This window comes from Rhineura floridana, chromosome 6 (genome assembly GCF_030035675.1).
Source record: "Rhineura floridana isolate rRhiFlo1 chromosome 6, rRhiFlo1.hap2, whole genome shotgun sequence".
NCBI lineage: Eukaryota > Metazoa > Chordata > Lepidosauria > Squamata > Rhineuridae > Rhineura > Rhineura floridana.
The window spans coordinates 3,849,896-3,873,082 of NC_084485.1; positions in this window are offsets into that span (position 1 = coordinate 3,849,896).

Sequence of the window (23,187 nt, forward strand, 5' to 3'; positions counted from 1 at the left end):
GATTAATTATGTATATATGGTTTTATGCTGTATGAAATTTGTGTACATTAATGTTGTGTGTTCTTATGATTTTGTTCACAGCCCTTGACGAAGACCAAATTACTGAGTGGCCAAAACGCGTTGGGCTTTTGTTGCAATAAACATTTTTTCAAGCATCTTGGGTTCCCCCCCCCTTTTTTTTTTTCCTTTTGAATGTTAAGCAAAGCAGCCAGCAGGGAGACAAAATACTAATGCTGGATTGCTGTTGACTGCACAGAGTCTGCATTTATTGACAGGCTTAAGACAGGGTGTAAGAGGTGACAGGGAGACTTGCACAAGAAACCCAGAACCGCCTTTTGCTGAGTAATCAACAGCAGGGTTTTAATATGTTTTTTTAATCCCCTGGAGGGTGGAGAGCAAAATCCCGTAAGCATCAGCAAGAGGCTCCTGGAGACAAGGGATGGCAATGTCTGTCTGAAGCTTGTTTGGGAAGCTTTGTCAAGAAATTGAAGACTGCCACATTTCTCTTAACTTTTGCTCTCCTTTCATTTAAGGTCTTGGACCCTTGTTTTTCTCAGAAATGGGAATCGGCCATTGGTTCCCAATCCCAGAATCCCAAGCATGGAACTTGGTATCTGTAGCAGCCCGGAGGGGCTTACTCAGCCAGCAGTCTCCGTCTTGGAGCTGAGCCTACAAGCTGACCTCAGGAGGATTACAACATCCAGACTCCTGTTTGTTTTCTGATTTTTCTTCCTACCCAACCCCCACCTGACTCATTCCTGGTGGTGGCCCGGGAGAGGGCCTTCTCTATAGTGGCCCCTACATTGTGGAACTCCCTCCCCACCAAGGTGCATCTGGAAACTTGTTTTAGCCGAATGCTGAAGGTGCACCTCTTTACCTTGGCCTTTGACACCTGAGACGTATATTTTTAGGACTCACCCTATTTTGGGATTTTGAGTTGTTTTTAATTATTTTTAATGAACTTCTTTAAAACTGTTGTAACCCACCTTGGGACCTCAGACTGAAGGGCAGTTAATAAATGTTGATGACAACAACAACTTGCCTGATGAAGAGTTCTGCAGAACTCGAAAGCTTGGCACATTTTTGTGACATTTTGGTTGGTCCCTATAAACATATTGCCCAGCTGGCAGGCAGTTTGTTTCTGGGCCCAATTCAAGGTGCTCACATTATGTATAAAGCCCTAAACAACTTAGGCTCCAAGCATCTGACAGACCGCCTCCATCCCTACAGATCCTCTCAGGTGTTAAGACTGGCAGAGGGGACTCTCTTGGTAGTCCCACCAGCCTTGGAAATTTGAGGGCTCACAGCCCAGGAATTCTCCATGGCAGCCCTTAAATTGTGGGATTCCATCCTCACAGTGGTACCTCTGGTATCCTTACTGCATAGTCTCCACCATATGCCAAAGATGCACCTGAAACCCAATTGCTACATTTCCCTCTGAGTCTTCTGATTCATACCAGGAAAGGGAGCCCCTGAGGAGGAGGACTTGGAGGATGGGTGGCGGAGAGACTATGCAGCAGAGCCCCCTTGACGAAGCCTCACACACACACACGCACGCACACACTGCCCCAGATGTAACCAGACCTAACAAGATGGGAGGCCCAGGTGCTGCCTCTTCCCGGTCTGTGGAGGGTGAAGGGGGCTCAGAGACCCAGAGAGCAGGAGAGTTCAGATGAGGGGCACACCCGGCAATGTCTCCCAGGGAGACACGGCGCGTCAAGAGAAGGGAGGAGAGTCGCTCCCTACAGGAGGAACGCGTGTCTTCAGGCCAGGAATTCCTTCAGGGAGAAGGATTCTCACAAGTAACTGAGCTGTCTCTACATCCGCTTAAACACTTGGCAGGTAGGCAGGGGGACTTGTTGGGACAACATCGCAGCTCCCAAGCAGCCTTGGAATTCTTGTTACTGATCTTGGACTTGTGAACCCCGGCCTTTGTGCCTAGACTGGAGTTACTCCTGCTAACCCATCACCTTGTCCGAGCTCCTGGACGGTGCCCTCTTAAGTCTGTACCATTAATCTGCTCTAATAATAAAGCATTGCTTTCTTACTTATACGTAGGTGCACCTGCTGTCATGTTTTGGGCGGGAGCCAGGACACCAATAAACAACCACCACTGTGGATTTTGGAGTATTGCCAACCAAGTGCATGTAACGAGAACACCGCAGCAACCTGGCCTTAACCCCTTCCCTCCCGCTTGCAGCACAGGGACTAGAGACCCTTACACTGAGACTAGAGACCCTTACACTGAGACAGGCTTCATGGTCGTCTGGAACTCTGGAAGCATCTTGTTCTTCAGCATGTCGTCCTTCCCTCTGTATTCGCGCAGCATGTAATTCAGATACTCCTCCTGCAATCAGCGAGGGGCAGAGAAACTATGGTTGCTATTCTTACTCCAACTGTCTGCATGGTGCTTTTCAAAGGATAGTCCTGAGCCCTGATATGTGGCCCAGCCAACTATTTTATTGTTCTGCAAATTTTTATTCTGGTTTTCATACTTTATGGAGTTGCTAGGGGCTGCACCCCTGCTCGCTTCACTCTCCAACCCCACCTACCCACACACACTCTCCAACCTTTCTCACCACTCACCCCTCTCTTCACAGGCTACCAAAGCCAGCCACCCCCTTCCTTCACCACTCACCAAAGCCACCCACCCACTCCCTTTAATGCCTGTCTGCTTCCATCTCAGTCTCCCTCTGCTGTCCCAGCAGCTATTAGAAGTCTGTTGTCACACTGTAGTTCTCAGCACCACTTGTCAGCGGCGAAATGAACTGCTGTGTGATGACATTCTCAGGCAAGTATAGCGTAGGAGATATTTCTTGTTGCTTATCACTGTTGTTGGTCTTTTTTTTAAAATGATCAAGAAGTATATGAATTTGTACAACTGAAAATAAAACACGAGATAATGGGTCTCTGCCCCAAAGGGCTTACAATCTATAATGCAACACAGGCGAGTCAACAAAGGCAGGAGAGGGAGGAGCAGTTATAGACAAAACGGCTAGGTGGGGTAGAAGGTTGCAGACCCAAGTGGAACCAGGCTCCAAACATTTTAGAAGAGCCTTCACCATCGTGATGCCCACCAGACAGTTTGGACTGCAACTTCCACTGGGAGTGGGAGTTGTAGTCCAAAACATCTGGATGGCACCAGATGGGTGAAGGCTGTTGTAGAACATTATTTTCTCTGCCATGACCTTCTGTTACAAATTATAGACAGGCCTGTGCATCAAATCCTGAAGGAGCACAGAAAAAGCCGAGGATGTGCTATTGGGCATGTCATTCAGTGTCCTGAGAATCTGAACTATCATTTAAAAATACATCAAGTTTCTAGCACTTAGAGTTAGAAAAGATACGCTTTACAGCATGAAGAGTCAGAAGCAAGACAGTGGCCAAGTGGGATTTCTAAGGGCGGGTTGAATATCAGTGTCCTGTGTAACTCCTTGCTTCGCCCTTGACTAACAAAAACCAAAATAAATTATGCAAAACAGCTTTTTAAAACAGTGCTGGATAAATGCAAGCAAATTGGCTCAATCTACATAGTTTATACAGGCTGTGGTAATTCAAGTGTTCATGTCACAGAATGTGGATGAGCTGGATGCAGAATCCAGGCTGCCATCCTAAGCATGCTTATGAGGGAGTACGATCCATTGAGCTTTGTGGGACTAACTTCCAAGAAAACTTGCAAAGGATTGCACTGTCAGTCTATTTTTCTGCTTTCTTTATAAAGGGTGGAGTAGAGAGCCCCCTGACTGAAGCATGGCTATCAGCTTCAAGTGGAGGAAGGGAGAAAACACACCAGCTGAAGGTATTCGCTGGTCAAGGCAATGTCATGCGATTTAGCATCAATAAAGTTAAATAGCTCAAACAGTAAAAGTAAAGTATTAATTTAAGAAAAGGAGACAGCAGCAGAAGAATTAAACCCAATTAAAAGGTACGGGGACATAAACAGTTTTTTTGCTTGGGGGAAATCTGGGTCATAGAATCATAGCAGAGTTGGAAGGGGCCTATAAGGCCATCGAGTCCAACCCCATGCTCAATGCAGGAATCCAAGTTAAAGGGCCCATCCATACAACCGCATACAATCTGCAATGTTATAGTTTTGTGTCCTCATTGGAAAACGCGAATTTTGCAGTTAGGTATGGATGGGCCCAAAGCATCCCTGACAGGTGGCTGTCCAGCTTCTCTTGAATGCCTCCAGTGTTGGACAGCCCACCACTTCCCTAGGTCATTGGTTCCAATGTCATACTGCTATAACACCTATACCATCAATATTGGGGTAGGCAGCTTGGTGGGGCCTCCCTTGAGAAGCTGATCCCAAAGTTGTGGTGCCACTACAGAGAAGGCCTTGCTCTGGGGGGGATGGGGATATAGTAGATTTTACGTCAGCCTTCGTCAACCTTGTGACCCAATGTTTTGGACTATAAAGCCCATGCTGGCTGGAGCTGATGGAAACCTCTGGAAGGCACCAAGTTGGTGAAGGCCATTTTACTTCATGCAAATAAGGAGTGAAGCCTCTCTAGCAGGCCTTAAAGAGTGCAAATAATACCCTACGGAACTGATTATCATCCAAATTATCTGCTTACCACAGACAGGGATGTCTTTTTATTGTGAAACACAAAATTACCCAGTCCACGGAGCCATCACAGTTGGTGTCCACCTTCATGAAGATGACATCAATATCTTCGTCAGAAATATTCCCCATGATCTTCTTCATCGCCTTCCGGAACTCTTCCATATCCAACCCTGAAAGGCAGAAAGTAGCAAGAAAAAGGGGGGGCCCAGGCGCAACGGATTCCTCTAACCCTGAAGGCACAGAACAAGGATCATGAGGGAATGCACCCAGGGCGGTAGAGCATCTGCATTGTATGCAGAAGGTGCCATAGTTTGCTTCCCAGGGAAAAGACCCCTGCCTGAAACTCTGGACAGCTGCTGCCTGCCAGTGTCAACAGTGCTGAGCTAGAGGGACCAATACTGACTCAGTAGAAGACATCTTCCTCATAGACAGGACCTCCCACTCCTCCCGCATGACTGTCTACCAGTTCACGACGTCCCCAAACTGGCAAGATGGAGGCCATGAATGGTGCCAGCCTCCTGCTATATGCAGTAGCTGCAAGCAGAACAGAAACAGACCACCGAATCAACCCCTCACCTCCTCCCCCGTCGATGTCCGCTTCCCGGAACATGCGCTCCAGTTTCCGTAAGTGGTCATAGTTGATCTGGTCCTCCACTTGCTTGGAGCGAACCTCGTCGTACAGCTCTGCGATCTTCATGAGTTGCTTGTGCGAAGAGCACACTTGACCTGTCTTGCTCAGAAGCCCAGGAAGGTTGGGCTGGGGGGGGGGGAGAGGGAGGGGCACAGTGTCATTTTAGGACAAGCATCACGGAACATTTGGGCAGCCTTGCAGGGCACACCCACAGGTGGTGGGCGTGGCCAGAGGCAAAATGTGGGCGGAGCAAGAGGTGTGGTTCTTGCTTTTGCACAGTAGGCTAGATTAAAGCCATGAACAATTCAGAGGTTTCTGCAGACACACCTCCATCAAGGCAAGTGAGAGACATTCTCACAGGTCAAGGACACATTGCAGCCAGGCAAAAGCACTCAAGGAAAGAGTGAAGCAGGGATAGTAAAGGGTGTGGCATGGGGGAAGAGTCCTGAGGGCCGGATAGAGAAGCTAGCCTGGGCCTGAGGTTTCTCATCCAAGCAATGCCAGTTCCCTGCAAGCAGCAGCATGACTCGTACCCACACCCCTGCAGACCTCAGTGAGAAGACATTTGTGGCCTATGTAGAATGAGTTGGAAGCAGCTCTGCCCTGCACCCTTTAAACACCCCTAGGGAGGAGAGCCTGGCTGGGAGTCCAGAGTCTGTGAGTTCAAATCCCCGCTCGTGTCTCCTGGGTGTCAAGGGCCAGCTAAAGATCACCCCCCCCCAGTGAGTGGCTCAGAGGTTACATGCCCTGCCACCTGTGCAGCCGTGGGCAAGCTGCAGAGTCCCACGGAGCCCAGTTGCCCCCCAGCTGGCAGTTGTGGACAAGGAAGGGGCTGGCTTGTGCAGCTGTGGCAAGCTGAGCAGGCCCTAGCCAGCTGGGGAGGACTAGCCTCAGAGGGAGGCAATGGGGAACCCCCTCTGAATACCGCTCACCATGAAAAACCCTTTTCATAGGGTCCCCATAATTCAGGATCAACTTGAAGGCAGTCCATTTCATTTTATTTTTCATTCCTCTCCAGGATCAAGCTCGCAGGCTGGGGGGGGGGGAGGGTTCTGCACATTTGCAGAGGGGAGGAACTGTTCATGGTACCGACTGTGATGTTGCCAAGAAATCTCAGCCCAGTCTCTGGAGCAATTTTAAACTTTGTAAAAGTTTCATTATTTTAATTGATAAGGCAAGGAAAATGGATAAGCATGTGTTCATATGGTACTTAAAAATATTTTGAAACATCAAGGGAGGAGCATGACTCAGCTGAGCCCATGTTCAATTCACTAATATGTACGCCTGTCATTTCAGTTGCAATGCAACAAAAAATCATGCTCACACACACACCCCGACTGTGAACTCTCTTCACCTTCAGGGGCCTGTCTTCTTTGCCTGCTATGTTCAAACTGCTAAACTGTATCTCTCCAATCCCCACCCAGGTAAGTGGGTTTAATAGCTAGTAGCCACCAGCTAACAAAGGCCATCAATGCTCATTAAGTCAGCCATGCCTATTAAAGAAATAGGGGTGTGGGTATTAGTGATGTGACAGCCTAGAGAAAAGGTAGTTTTCACTTTGCACAGCCATAACAACACTGATAGGACACAGTCGATTTTCTAGCAGATTTACAAAAAAAACACCTCTTGCCCTTTTCTCCCTCACTGCCCCTGTGTGATTAACCTCAGGAGTTATGGAACTGAAGAAATACCAAGGGCCTACAAAACTGGCACAATAAAATGGAGTATTTATAGCCTTTTACAGGGAAAAATTAAAAGTGGTTAAGAAGCCTTATTCCTCCCCAGCAACTCATATTCCCTTGCCATTCTCACACAAAACTCTCTGCACTAATATCCTGTATTCACAATGAAGCCCATTTAAGTCTGCGTTAACCCAGAATCATTGCCACCTGACCCTCTTACTCTGTTCACAGCTATTTATACACACTGTGCAGCGCAATCCTATCTGCGTGCTGCAACGATATGTCTTTCCAACCCTTACTTACCCGGGGTGGCAGTTGCTGCTGCTGCTGCTGCTGCTGCTGCTGAAGGTCTCCCTCAGATTCAATGCCTCCCCTGAAACATAAGAACCGAACATGGTAAAAAGAGCCATGCCACTGGAGCAAGCCAAAGACCCACCCAGTCCTGCATCCTGGACTCACAGGGATGGATCTAACACAGTGCTAAAAGCAAACATCGTAGCAGTGCAAGGATTGCCACGAGCACAAGCGGACTCTCCGTCCCTCCATCTCCTCCTGCCACCTAAATCTGTTCTAGGAGTTCCCCGAAGCCTCTGGAGAAATCAGAGAATCATAGAGTTGGAAGGGGTCTATAAGGCCATCAAGTCCAACCCCCTGCTCAATGCAGGAATCCAAATCAAAGCATTCCCGACAGATGGCTGTCCAGCTGCCTCTTGAATGCCTCCAGTGTCGGAGAGCCCACTACCTCTCTAGGTAACTGGTTCCATTGTCGTATGGCTCTAACAGTTAGGAAGTTTTTCCTGATGCTCAGTCGAAATCTGGCTTCCTGCAACTTGAGCCCATCATTCTGTGTCCTGCACTCTGGGATGATCGAGAAGAGATCCCGGCCCTCTTCTGTGCGACAACCTTTCATGTACTTGAAGAGTGCTATCATATCTCCCCTCAGATTTGAGGAGGACAGGGGGGAAAGTGCTGTGGTGCTAGTGATAATCCTTGAGCTGCAGACAGGACATGCAAGTTGAATAGCGCCCACAGTGGCCAACCAAATGCCCCTATCAAACTCACTAGCAGGACCTAAGCACTACGGCACTCTTCCCCTTGCGATTCCCAGCATCCAGGATTTGGAGGCGCACTGCGTCTGACAAGTGGAGTTAGAACATAGCTATAATGGCTAGTAGCCACAAACAGCCTTATCCTCCATGAATGTGTCTAATCCTCTTGGAACACTTCACGAATGTGCATGTAAAAAGAGAGATATAGCTCAAAGGTAGAGCATCTTTTAAACATAAAGAAGACCTCTTGGACGCTGGGCCTGGCAACCAAGAGGTCTTCCATAGCTTTAAAAGTTGTGCAGGGGAGAGGGAGAATTCCACTTTGTGGTTTTTCCCATTAAAATGTTGCAAGAAAACCTGCACTTGGCTGAATTTTCTCTTCTCTTAAAGATACAGAATCATTCTCAGGCCCTGAGCCTGGCTACCCTAGTCCCTGGTGTGGCCATCCTTCCCCTCTCTCCAGGAAAGCCAGGGAAGCTGTCACTCTCTGATTTTATGGTTAATTTTCATGCGTCTTCTGTTATCTTCCTGTACCGGACACTGCTCAGAGGCTACGGTGTTAAGTGGCAGATGAAAAAGAACAACTAAGAGAAGCAGAGAGAAGTCTCATTTCTCTCTTTAGACTACAATTCCCAGGATTATTTGGAGGAAGCCATGACCGCTAAATGGGTTTAAAGCCAGTATTTAGTTGTACTGCAGATCTATGTCCTCTTTGTCTTGGGTCTGCTCTGTGGCTAAAAAGGAGACAGACAGACAGACAGAGAGAAGATCAACATCTTAGAAGAGGCCGTCGCAGGCAGAGAAACATCAGGGCAAAGGTTGCCAAATGACCCGATAAAGAACTAGCTTGGCCTCCTCCTCTGCCCTTAACAGCAGTGTGATCTGCAGAAATCAGAAAGTGGTGCTTTTCACAGTGTTTATTATCCCACTATACACAAATAAATATGAGAGATAAGCATAGTTGCCTGTTAACACCTGCTGATCAAACTGCCATTAAAGGCACAGGAGCAGCGACTGAGAAATAAAGTTGGAAACCTAATCACAGGAGGCCAGAAAGCGGACAGGTGATAGAAGGGCTGGATCCTCCTGAAGCAGTGTGGACAGCGGAGACAGATGGCAACCTCTAAAAGCAAGGCCTAGAAGCTCAACATTGGTCCACAGGAGGAGGAGGAAAGGAGAAAGCCAGTAAAAGCAAACTGAAGGGAGAATCAGATGCGTAAAAATAAAGCAATTGTGCATAGCTGGTGTTGAATGGAGCAAGAGGTGGCACCTTTTTGTGTAGCTTTAGACCTTGAGGATGTGAGCCACACTCCATACAAAACCGAAAATACTGGAAGATGGTATGGAGCTGGGCACCCAGTAAAGACTCTGGACCTGGTTTCCTAGAGGCATTCACTACCACCCAAGAGTGTGTAGGATCGCCACCAGAACCATTATTTGCTGCTCTGGCCAGTAAAAACTGTTTTCTGTCATACAACCAGGATCTGAAAAGCCGGTAAACTGCAGGTTCCGCCTCCCCCCTCAGGCCCCGCCCCTGAGATCCACCTGCTCCACCCTTGAGCTTCCATACCATGGCCCAGATCCACAGGCCCTGCCAAGGAGTCAATCTCTGAATTTGCAACCCTAATTCCCAGGAAGAACTATGTCGGGCTCTGTCAAGTACACGCTCTGGATGCAAAAAACTCAGGCACAATCAGTGGCATCACCAGTTAAACGGATCAAGCAGGTGACAGGAAAGAAAAAGCCCCCTCACCTGAAACTCTGGTGAGTTGCAGCCAATCAGAGTAGTAAATAATACCAGGCTCCAGTGGCTTGACTCAGGATAAAAGCGCAGCATCATATGCCAAATTACTCCACCACCTAAGTGCAGTCCTTCGCCCTGCTCGGGGGGGGGGGGTGTTAACTAATGGGACATCTGTAGGAATGGTTTTAACTGTTTCTAGAGTTTGTGGAAACGGTTTCATTGTTTTTAGAATTTGTATTGGTAATTTATCCTAATTTAATCCTGTTGTACACCACTTTGATGGCCTCAGGCAATAGTGTAAAATGTGTAAAATAAATCATAACCAGATAACTACGCAGTACATCCCCATGTCATCTGGAACTTGCTTGATGCACAGGACATAGGCGTAGTCCGACTTACCCTAGTGCCTTTCCAGATGCTTTGGACTCTGCTACCTGTCAGTCCCAGCCAGCACAGAGTTGCAGTCCAAAACATCTGGTGCACAGCAGGTTGGCAAAGGCTAGCTGAACACTTATGATACAACAACCTTGCTGAGGCTAAGCTGGTCAGGGCCTGCCTGGGGAACCCCCCGCCCGATATGCCGCCTTTAAATTCCATGACGGAAGAAAGTTATACATGCAGTAAATAATGGAAAATGGGGTAGCCAAGATGGTGGCCTCCAGATGCTGTTGGACTCCAAGTCTCAGCATCCTCAGCTGTGGGCTATGCCCGCTGGGATGGATGGTGGTTTGAGTCCAACGACACATGTTAAAAAACCAGTGATGTAAAAAGATTTTGCAGGCTCTGTTTTGCAGTAGGTTGCCTCCTCTTGGTCTACTGTCAGAATCTGAAGGTGTACAGCCAGGAAGTTTCCAGAGGAGCCATTTTTGCTGTGAAGGCTGGAGACAAGAGATAGCACACACATGTGCTTTCTGGTACATAGAAGGGCGCTTTATCCTGGCTGAGTCAGGTGATCTGAGATCCAAGAAGCTCCTCTCTGACCGGCAGCTGTTCCTTCGGCAAGATCTTTCATGCAGAACTTTTCCCCAGCACCTTGGACAGCTCCTTGAAAGTTTGAACTAAAACCCAGAGCGGATTTCTCTGCCTCACTGACATGGAGCTGCCAGCAGCAACTGCCCAGTTCTACTAACTGGAGCTGCCTGCAGCTGAACTCACACTTTCTGCTCATAAAGATGCCCTCTCCCTCCCACGTTGAGCTAAAGCTCCTCCTGTTAAGGCAACTGGTGGGAGGGGGACTGTGGCACACTTCTTACAGAAGAGCAGCAATGTGTTGCACCAGCTGCCAAAGCTACCAGGATAAGTTCACAGGTGCTAGTACTGGTGTAGACTCAGGACCAGGACACCTAAAAGATACTCTCTCTCGTTCCTGTATACCCAACCAATCGCTGCACGCTGCAAGAGAGAGAGCCTCTTGCAGACACCATCTCATCATGGTCTGTTCCATACAATGTAGGAACTGGGCCTTTAGTGTCACAGGTGACACCTACCTTTGGAACCCCCTCCTGTTATTTGTCGGACAGGTGCCCTTTGGTACCCACTGAAGAGCTTCCTTTTTCAACAAGCCTTTTATATATTGTTAATGTTTCATTTTTGCCATTGTGTAGAGCAGCACCACCAGAAAGTGACCACAATCCCCAAACTCAGTCCCTCCCTCAGTCCCCCCTTTAACCCCAACCCCCCTTCTGTTCCCCGGAGACTTCATGCACCAACACAAAACCTTTGTGCTGATGACTCAAACAACCGGAGAGGACATTACAGGTTAACCATAAAGGCTCAAAAGGAGATGGCACTTGACCACCTCTGTCATCTGCCATCAAAAACAATATAAATTGTTGGACTAAAATCCACTCTGAGTAGCATGGTGTTGCTAATCCATCATCTCAGTCGTCATGGAGAACGGATCTCTCCTCCAGGTCTTTCCCCTCAAGATCCGTTCGTTTGGACTTCGCCTGTGCCCATCCTTCTTCTCATCCACATTTATTTATTTACGCATTACCATCTTATCAGGAGGTTCGTTCTGCACAATATAGGAAACGGACCTTTAGTGTGGCAGCACCTGCCCTGTGGAATTCCCTCCCCTTAAATATTAGGCAGGCACCATCTCTGCTATCTTTTCGGCGCCTTTTGAAGACTTTTCTTTTTCAACAGGCCTTTTAAATTGAGACCTATCCCAGTCTGTGTCTGTGTCAGAATTGCTTAATATGTTTTTTAATAATGTTTTAACACTTTTTAAAAAGTTTTTTAAATGTTTTTAACGCTGTTTTGCCTTAATGTATTTTAGGATTTGTTTTTATGATGTTTTAAAGTGTTTTATTTATTTTATTTATTATTTATTAACTTTATTTATACCCCGCTGTTTTTCCAAATTGGAACTCACGGCGGCTTCCAGATAAAAGACACATACAATTAAAAACCTATCAAAAATAAAAGCATATAATACATAAATGAATACGTATAAACAAATATAATTTAAAAATGAACTCTAGTTTAAAATAGCATTAAACTGTTTCTAATAATTAAAAAACATAACCATAAAATCAGAATAATTAAAAAATAAACTGGCAAGAACAATATAACATCCTTTTGGGCCTATCCTTGGCCGTCTTTGGAATCAAAGGCTTGCTGAAATAAGAAAGTTTTTAACTGTCGGCGAAAGGACTGCAGGGAAGAGGTCATTCTTATCTCCCTAGGGAGGGAATTCCAAAGCCTAGGGGCCACCACCGAGAAGGCCTTAGTGTTTTGTTTGCTGCCCTGGGCTCCTGCTGGGAGGAAGGGCGGGATACAAATTAATTAAATAAATAAATAATATTGTAAATTGTAAATTGTATTGTTTTTCTGGATGTATTTTTATATTGATGTATTTTTATATTTGTGTTTTTTTGTAAGCTGCCTTGAGGGCCTTTTGGCCAAAAGGCGGGGTAGAAATAAACAACAACAACAATAAATGGCCACTGGTCTACCTCAAATGAGCCTTCCCCCACCCCCAGGCTCAGACTGTGTGTCAACTTCTCCAGTAAGGAGGAGTAAGGAGTAATTTCTTAATTGTATTTTATGTATTTTTATCTGTTTTAATGTTTTTGTGATTTTATTGTGTGCCGCCCAGAGTGCCCTATTGTAGGGCAGAAAATAAAATCAGTAAATACTCTGAGCAAGAAATGCTTTAACTCCCGACTCCTTTGCAAAACCTCACTCCCCTCCTCACTGCCTGACCCCTCCCTGTCTTTTCGGCAGCCCGGAATCCAGATAATTTGAGGCTATCCTCTGCATGTTTAAGTTGGCATCCCCACCCAGAATTACAAGGGCGTCTGTGAATTTACACAGCTTCCTAAGAAGCTTGTGACGGAACTGGTTGTCCCTTGTTCGGTGCATAGAACATTGCAAACATTATGGCAGTTTCCCCTCCAGTACTCCCTCTAGAAAAATAAATCTTCCCTGTTTGTCAAGAAAATGTTTGTGTGTTGCAAAGTCCAGACTGTCATGAAAGTGCAATGCCACTCTTCCGGCCTTGCTAGCCCTCTTCGCTACGTATTTATGTGTCCATTGTTTATTATAGAATCATAGAATAGTAGAGTTGGAAGGGGCCTTTAAGGCCATCAAGTCCAACCCCCCGCTCAATGCAGGAATCCAAATCAAAGCATTCCCGACAGATGGCTGTCCAGCTGCCTCTTGAATGCCTCCAGTGTTGGAGAGCCCACTACCTCTCTAGGTCATTGCTTCCATTGTCGTATGGCTCTAACAGTTAGGAAGTTTTTCCTGATGTCCAGTCAAAATCTGGCTTCCTGCAACTTGAGCCCATTAGTCCGTGTCCTGCACTCTGGGATGATCGAGAAGAGATCCTGGCCCCCCTCTATGTGACAACCTTTCATGTACTTGAAGAGTGCTATCATCTCTCTCCTCAGTCTTCTCTCCTCCAGGCTAAACATGCCCAGTTCTTTCAGTCTCTCCTCATAGGGCTTTGTTTCCAGTCCCCTGATCATCCTTGTTGCCCTCCTCTGAACCAGTTTGTCTGCATCCTTCTTGAATTGCAGAGACCAGAACTGAACGCAGTATTCAAGATGAGCCTAACCAGTGCTGAATAGAGGGAAAATAGTACTTCACGTGATTTGGAAACTATACTTCTGTTAAAGCAGCCTAAAATAGCATTTGCCTTTTTTGCAGCCACATCACACTGTTGACTCATATTCAGCTTGTGATCAACGACAATTCCAAGATCCTTCTCACATGTCGTACTGCTGAGCCAAGTATCCCCCATCTTATAACTGTGCATTTGGTTTCTTTTTCCTAAGTGTAGAACTTTGCATTTATCCCTGTTGAATTTCATTCTGTTGTTTTCAGCCCAATGCTCCAGCCTATCAAGGTCCCTTTGAATTTTCTTTCTGTCTTCCACAGTATTAGCTGTGCCCCGCAATTTTGTATCATCTGCAAATTTGATAAGCATGCTCTGTACCTCCTCATCCAAGTCGTTAATAAAAATGCTAAAGAGCCCTGGGCCCAGGACCGAGCCCTGTGGTACCCCACTCGTTACTTCCGCCCAGTTAGCACAGTTAACTCTCATTGTGCTAATCATATTTACATGAGTGGCGCCGTTCCCTTTTCCAACACTGTATCCAAATCAATTAAAAGTTTTACACCACCACCCTCTCACTCACTCCTTCCCCCCTCCTCCCAAACCTTAACAAACTTGAACTTAAAACTCCCCTGACTAAGCTTTCCATTTTTTATCCCTAGCCCAACTTCCACCTCACCCCACTTTCTGAAGTTTGGATGCAACATTGGGCATGCATCACTGCTCTACCCTGTATCAAACAGTTTAAGTCCTACCACCCTCACTCTGGGCCATCCCCCATATATAAAAAGGAACAGCTTTCGCACATTGGACGGCTCCTTGAAAGTTCAGGCTAAAACTTGGTCAGACTGCCAGGTGACCAATGCAGACACATTGAGACTGGACCAAGCAGAACCTGAACCTGACCTCAGTCTAGTGACAGCCTAAAACAGGAATGGGGGGGCTGCAGCCATCCAGGTGACGTTGGATTTCGCCTCCCGTCATCCCTGACCTTGGCCATGCTAACTGGGGCTGATGGGAGTCCAGTGACATCAGGAGAGTCCTTACCCCTGACCTACAGTCTCACCTTAGATCTCTTTCAGCCAGCCCAGCATCTGCTAAGTTACCAATCTAGGCAAGCCATAGACTCTAATTAGGGCAAAGACAGAAATAATTACATAAGAACATAAGAACATAAGAAGAGCCTGCTGGATCAGGCCAGTGGCCCATCTAGTCCAGCATCCTGTTCTCACAGTGGCCAACCAGGTGCCTGGGGGAAGCCTGCAAGCAGGACCCGAGTGCAAGAACACTCTCCCCTCCTGAGGCTTCCGGCAACTGGTTTTCAGAAGCATGCTGCCTCTGACTAGGGTGGCACAGCACAGCCATCACGGCTAGTAGCCATTGATAGCCCTGTCCTCCATGAATTTGTCTAATCTTCTTTTTTTTTTTTTTTTTTTTCAATAATTTTTATTCAGATTTTCATAAAACATACAAGACAAAATCATAAGACATTCAAAGACAAAAAACAAAATCAAAAATAGTTAAACAAAAAGAAAAAAAGAAAAAAAAAAACAAAAAGAAAAAATAAAGAGTAAAATATTGACTTCCCATTTGTCAAAGATCAAATCAGTTATAAGTCTATAATATATAACAATCCTGTCTCTTAAGTCATATTATAAAATCACTTTCCTCCAGTAGTTATCTTACTTAATCATCAAATCTCATAAACATTACTTTATTCTTTCCACAAAAAGTCAAAGAGAGGTTTCAATTCTTTAAGAAATATATCTATCAATTTTTTTTCCAGATAAGCATATCGATTAATCCATCTCATTACTAATTATGATAATCTTATTGTCATAACCATAGTCAAAATAAACATTTCAATTAATCCATCACATCAGAATCTGTTAAGTTCAGTAATTTCAGTAGCCATTGTTCTATTATCCCTATTAGTTCCATTTTCCATCTTCCATCTTCAGTAGTCTTGTTAAGTCCAGTAATTTCAGTATCCAATCTTCCATTATCAGTATTCCATAATAATCTTGCTGTCAAAGCCATAGTCATATAGTAAGAGTCTGATGGGAATTACCTCTATCCCAAATATTTTCTTGCCATCCATTCTGAATAGGTTGCTGAAATACTGCTGTAAAATCATATCTCTGTTCTTTTTTTCAAAATACACTGGGTCATCTCTTGAAAGTTTTTCCATTGTCACATGGCTGCAGTTAATTCCATAGATTTTCTCTATATTGGGCTCCATCACATCATTCCAGTCCAGAAGATTATCCATGCCATTGATAACTTTATCTCTAGAATCTTCATTAATTTCTTCAGAGATAACATTGAGTTCCAAACAATAGATTTTATTTCTAAAGTCCATAGACTCCAAGTCTTGTTCCTGTTCCACGTTTGTTCCAATCTCCGGGATCTCCTCTCTCACAGGGACCCCTGTTCCAGTCTCCAGGGTCTCCTCTCTCACAGGGACCCCTGTTCCAGTCTCCAGGGTCTCCTCTCTCACAAGAACCCCTATGTCTTTAATCTCCTGTGTCTCCAAACAATAAATTTTGTTTCTAAAGTCCATAGACTCCAAATCTTTTTCCTGTTCCACGTTTGTTCCAATCTCCGGGGTCTCCTCTCTCACAGGGACCCCTTCCAGGGTCACCTCTCTCACAGGGACCCCTATATCTTTAATCTCCTGCTTCATTTTACTCAATTCAATTTTCAGCTCCTTACAACCCTGTCGCAGGTTTTGTTTCGTTATCTCAATCTCATCCATTATTTTCTGAAACATAGTTATTTCCAGCTTCTCAGCCACTTTCTTAATTGCCATTTTAAAAGAAAAATATAGGAAAACCACTTCTTATTTCAGCAACAATTGGGTTAATACTCCAAACTTGGTGACATCACAGTATAAACAGAGCAGACAGCCTTATCTCTCCATGTTTAAGTAAACAAAATGCAGTTCCCAGGATCGAAACAATTAATGGCGGTCGTCAGAAAACAGATTCGTCAAAATAAAATAGACCAAAAAGAGAGTAGTCTCAGGCAATATAATATTCTTCAAAATAAAAATCTGGAATAGAAATCCCTCTTCAGTGTATATCTTTAGAATGCAAATCCAGGACAGCTTTTTGCAACAAAAACAGAGATAAGCTATTAATTAGTGAGTAGCAGAGAGAAGTTATGGCTCCCCAGTGAGATGTCAAAAACCGATCAATCTGGCAAATCTCTTTTAAACAGCAACAATTTAAGTCAAGTAAAAGAAAAATATAGAAAGAAGGGTGCTTGCCTGTTAGTGCGTTCTCTCTTAGAAGATAAGATGAACGTTCGCTTTTCCAGATAGAGCTTGTTGTTAAAAATCCGTCCCACCTTCGTCGGCTGGACCTCGTCCCATAAATTAATGAGATCTGGTCGTCCCAACAAAAATAGGCTTTGAGGTTAATCTCTTCGTTTCTCCCTACCCGGGAGAAGTTTAATCAGTCAAAAAAAGAAAAAATCTGACTGATATATCTGAATAAGCTTCTTTTGAGGCAGGAGCCCGTCTCAAAAGCAGGCACAGGCTAAGTCACCCTTCCCGGAAGTCCTGTCTAATCTTCTTTTAAAGCCATCCAAGCTGGTGGCCATTACTGCATCTTGTGGGAGCAAATTCCATAGTTTAACAATGCGCTGAGTAAAGAAGTACTTCCTTTTGTCTGTCCTGAATCTTCCAACATTCAGCTTCTTTGAATGTCCACGAGTTCTAGTATTATGAGAGAGGGAGAAGAACCTTTCTCTATCCACCCTCTCAATGCCATGCATAATTTTATACACTTCTATCATGTCTCCTCTGACCCGCCTTTTCTCTAAACTAAAAAGCCCCAAATGCTGCAACCTTTCCTCGTAAGGGAGTTGCTCCATCCCCTTGATCATTCTGGTTGCCCTCTTCTGAACCTTTTCCAACTCTATAATATCCTTTTTGAGCTGAGGCGACCAGAACTGCACACAGTATTCCAAATGCGGCCGCACCATAGATTTATACAATGGCATTATGATATCGGCTGTTTTATTTTCAATCCCTTTCCTAATTATCCCTAGCATGGAATTTGCCTTTTTCACAGCTGCCGCACACTGGGTCGACATTTTCATCGTGCTGTCCACTACAACCCCGAGGTCTCTCTCCTGGTCGGTCACCGCCAGTTCAGACCCCATGAGCGTATATGTGAAATTAAGATTTTTTGCTCCAATATGCATAATTTTACACTTGTTTATATTGAATTGCATTTGCCATTTTTCCGCCCATTCACTCAGTTTGGAGAGGTCTTTTTGGAGCTCTTCGCAATCCCTTTTTGTTTTAACAACCCTGAACAATTTAGTGTCATCAGCAAACTTGGCCACTTCACTGCTCACTCCTAATTCTAGGTCATTAATGAACAAGTTGAAAAGTACAGGTCCCAATACCGATCCCTGAGGGACTCCACTTTCTACAGCCCTCCATTGGGAGAACTGTCCATTTATTCCTACTCTCTGCTTTCTCCTTCTTAACCAATTCCTTATCCACAAGAGGACCTCTCCTCTTATTCCATGACTGCTAAGCTTCCTCAGAAGCCTTTGGTGAGGTACCTTGTCAAACGCTTTTTGAAAGTCTAAGTACACTATGTCCACTGGATCACCTCTATCTATATGCTTGTTGATACTCTCAAAGAATTCTAATAGGTTACTGAGACAGGACTTTCCCTTGCAGAAGCCATGCTGGCTCTGCTTCAGCAAGGCTTGTTCTTCTATGTGCTTAGTTAATCTAGCTTTAATAATACTTTCTACCAGTTTTCCAGGGACAGAAGTTAAGCTAACTGGCCTGTAATTTCCGGGATCCCCTCTGGATCCCTTTTTGAAGATTGGCGTTACATTTGCCACTTTCCAGTCCTCAGGCACGGAGGAGGACCCGAGGGACAAGTTACATATTTTAGTTAGCAGATCAGCAATTTCACCTTTGAGTTCTTTGAGAACTCTCGGGTGGATGCCATCCGGGCCCGGTGATTTGTCAGTTTTTATATTGTCCATTAAGCTTAGAACTTCCTCTCTCGTTACCACTATTTGTCTCAGTTCCTCAGAATCCCTTCCTGCAAATGTTAATTCAGGTTCAGGGATCTGCCCTATATCTTCCACTGTGAAGACAGATGCAAAGAATTTGTTTAGCTTCTCTGCAATCTCCTTATTGTTCTTTAGTACACCTTTGACTCCCTTATCATCCAAGGGTCCAATTGTCTCCCTAGATGGTCTCCTGCTTTGAATGTATTTATAGAATTTTTTGTTGTTGGTTTTTATGTTCTTAGCAATGTGCTCCTCAAATTCTTTTTTAGCATCCCTTATTGTCTTCTTGCATTTCTTTTGCCAGAGTTTGTGTTCTTTTTTATTTTCTTCATTCGGACAAGACTTCCATTTTCTGAAGGAAGACTTTTTGCCTCTAAGAGCTTCCTTGACTTTGCTCGTTAACCATGCTGGCATCTTCTTGGCCCTGGCGGTACCTTTTCTGATCTGCGGTATGCACTCCAGTTGAGCTTCTAATATAGTGTTTTTAAACAACTTCCAAGCATTTTTGAGTGATGTGACCCTCTGGACTTTGTTTTCCAGCTTTCTTTTTACCAATCCCCTCATTTTTGTGAAGTTTCCTCTTTTGAAGTCAAATGTGACCGTGTTGGATTTTCTTGGCAATTGGCCAGTTACATGTATGTTTAATTTAATAGCACTGTGGTCACTGCTCCCAATCGGTTCAACAACACTTACATCTCGCACCAGGTCCCAGTCCCCACTGAGGATTAAGTCCAGGGTTGCCGTCCCTCTGGTCGGTTCCATGACCAACTGATCTAGGGAATAGTCATTTAGAATATCTAGAAACTTTGCTTCTTTGTCATGACTGGAACACATATGCAGCCAGTCTATATCCGGGTAGTTGAAGTCACCCATTACTACCACATTTCCTAGTTTGGATGCTTCCTCAATTTCATATCTCATCTCAAGGTCTCCCTGAGCATTTTGATCAGGGGGACGATAGATCGTTCCCAGTATTAAGTCCCTCCTGGGGCACGGTATCACCACCCACAACGATTCTGTGGAGGAGTCTGCCTCTTTTCGGGTTTCAAGCTTGCTGGATTCAATGCCTTCTTTCACGTATAGAGCGACTCCGCCACCAATACGTCCTTCCCTGTCCTTCCGATACAGTTTATATCCAGGGATAACCGTATCCCACTGGTTTTCTCCATTCCACCAGGTCTCGGTTATGCTCACTATATCAATGCTCTTCTCTAAGACCAAGCACTCCAGTTCTCCCATCTTGGTTCGGAGGCTCCTAGCATTAGCGTACAGACACTTGTAAGCAGTGTCTCTCTTCAAGTATCTTTGGCACTTGTGGTTTGGCCTGTGGTAATTTTGCTCTTCTGAATTTATATCCTGTGCCCCTGCTCTCACAATGCCTACTTCTAGGCCTACCCCTTTTAAAATTTCATCATTTCTTTGGTTTTTATCCCAGGGGGGAGGTTTATTCCGAACCGGACCTTTCTCAGCTCCTGTCGGGTTTCCCCCCTCAGTCAGTTTAAAAGCTGCTCTGCTACCTTTTTAATTTTAAGTGCCAGCAGTCTGGTTCCATTCTGCTTCAAGTGGAGCCCGTCCCTTTTGTACAGGCCCGGCTTGTCCCAAAATGTTCCCCAGTGCCTAACAAATCCGAACCCTTCCACCCGACACCATTGTCTCATCCACGCATTGAGGCTGCGAAGTTGGGCCTGTCTGGCTGGTCCTGCGCGTGGAACTGGTAGCATTTCAGAGAAAGCCACCTTGGAGGTCCTGGCTTTCAGCATCCTATCTAGCAACCTAAATTTTGCTTCCAGGACCTCACGGCTGCATTTCCCCATGTCGTTGGTGCCAACGTGCACCACGACCACTGACTCCTTCCCAGCACTGTCTACCAAACTATCTAAACGATGGGCGATATCCGCAACCTTCGCACCACGCAGGCAAAACACCTTGCGGTCTACACGCCCATCACACACCCCACTGTCTATGTTCCTAATGATCGAATCACCCACTACAAGGATCCCTCCACCCCCTGGAGATATATCCTCGGCACGAGAGGATAGCTGCTCATCCCCCAAGGAATGGGTCCCTTCTAAGGGATCGTTTCCCTCTTCCTCAGCTGGATGCTCTCCTTCCCCGAGACCATCGTTCTCCATGATAGCAGGAGAGCTATCATCGTTGGAGTGGGACACAGCTATAACGTCCCTGAAGGCCTCCTCCACACACCTCTCTGCCTCTCTCAGCTTTTCCAGGTCCGCCACCTTGGCCTCAAGGAAATGAAGTCGTTCCCAGAGAGCCAGGAGCTCATTGCACCGAGAGCACACCCACGACTTCTGTCCAACAGGCAGATAGTCGTACATGCTGCAGGCGGTGCAAAACACTGGAAAGCCCCCACACCCCTGCTGGCTTCTTACCTGCATAGTTTTGTTTAAGGTTTATGACGTCAATGGTTTGGAGACTGCGGTTTAGTTGAGGTCAGGGAACAGACGGGCAGAGTGGGGGGCCCTGGCCTCCTCGCCCTGCTGCCGAACTCGCTCTGCTGCTTAACTCGCCTTGACGCTTCGTCAGCTGACAATTACAACTATTACTTATCATTATCTGTCTACATGCTTTATAAAGTAACAAGCAAATGTCAGGGCACTGTCTCCAAAGAGCCTACAATCTACATTTCGGTATTTGGAACTGCCACTGACCTGCTGGATCTATGCTTAAGAGTCACAAATGCAGATTAAAAGACTCCCCAATTCACACACAGGCACTGCAAGCGGCAGGTGAAGGGGCAGGGAGAGGTCCTTTTGCCTCTCGTTAGCCACATGGTGTGAGAGCCAGTGTGGTGTAGTGGTTAAGGTGCTGGAGTACAATCTGGAAGAACAGGGTTTGATTCCACACACAGCCATGAAGCTCACTGGGTGACCTTTGGCCGGTCACTGCCTCTCAGCCTCAGAGGAAGGCAATAGTAAACCCCCTCTGAATACCGCTTACCATGAAAACCCTATTCGTAGGGTCGCCATAAGTCGGGTCTGACTTGAAGGCAGCCCATCCAGGGCGTAAGGGTTGTTGCTGTCCTATCCTAGGACTACGACCTGGGAAACCAGGGTTCGAATCCCCACACAGCCATGAAGCTCACTGGGTGACCTTGGGCCAGTCACTGCCTCTCAGCCTCAGAGGAAGGCAATGGTAAACCCCGTCTGAATACCGCTTACCATGAACACCCTATGAATAGAGTATCCAAAATGCTGCCACTTTACAGGACTGATTCTTACAAGAGCAGAACAAGTACTATGTGGCACCCGTAACATGGAAAGCACAGCTTGAACTTGGCCTGGTAGGAAATCAGCAACCAATGCAGATTTCAGAGCAGAGGTATTATGTGCTGATAGAATCTCACTCTCAAGAGAGCCAGTGTGGTGTAGTGGTTAACGTGTTGGATGACGTCCTGGAGACCAGCGTTTGAATCCCCACACAGCCATGAAGCTCACTGGGTGACCTTGGGCCAGTCACTGCCTGTCAGCCTCATGAAAACCCTAGTCATAAGTCAGAATCGACTTGAAGGCAGTACATAGCCACGTGGTAAAAAGGACTGCAAACACAGCTGGGCGATTCAACGCTGCATAAGGTGCTCTGCTCTAATGTGAAGCTGCTTAGCCTATGGACAGACATCTGGCAGCAGGGCAACCCGTTCAGGAGATATAACATTGCCCCATCCCCCCTCGCTTACCAGGTCACTGAGGGGTGGATGCTCAGTTTCCGAGGGATGCTCAGCAAGGAGCTTTGGGGCCTCTCGGAGGCAGACAAGTTGCTATCTACATGCATGTCGCCCTGCATCTTCAGCCAAGGACTCGGCAATCCACTTGCTAGTGGCGTCCAGCCTCTGGAGGACTCAGCAATGTACGCATCCAGCCTCTGGAGGGTCAGTAAACTCAACTGTGATGTCAAGCTTTGGAATGATTACCTCATTTCACTGAACTTCAGGAAGAGAAGGGCCGGGCCCTAGAACTCCCTCTGGTAGAGTTACCCCTGAAGTGCACACTTAAGAGGTGTATGTATTGGTTGGGACGAGAGGGGGAGGGTGCAGTGGGAGAGACTGAGGACCAGCAAATAAGCAGAAGTTAGACTGAGGATTGTGGAGGTAATGGGCAAAGGCAGGGTAGGATGGTTCAAAAGAAATGTTGCTTATAATGGAGGATTTCGGGGCGGGGTCTCTCCTTCAAAGGAGAGAGGAAGGTCTTCATACATGGGAGATGTATTTTGGATATATGGACCACCACAGGGAGGAGGGCACAGAGGCAGCAGCTAAACTGGACATCCTCTTTTGAAGCACTCAAGAAAACGAGAGAAAAGAAACCAGATGGAAGAGAAATGCAGACGTTACTGCAGATTACGAAAGGGTCACAGGAGGGTAAGCAGAGGCGGCTCTATGGTC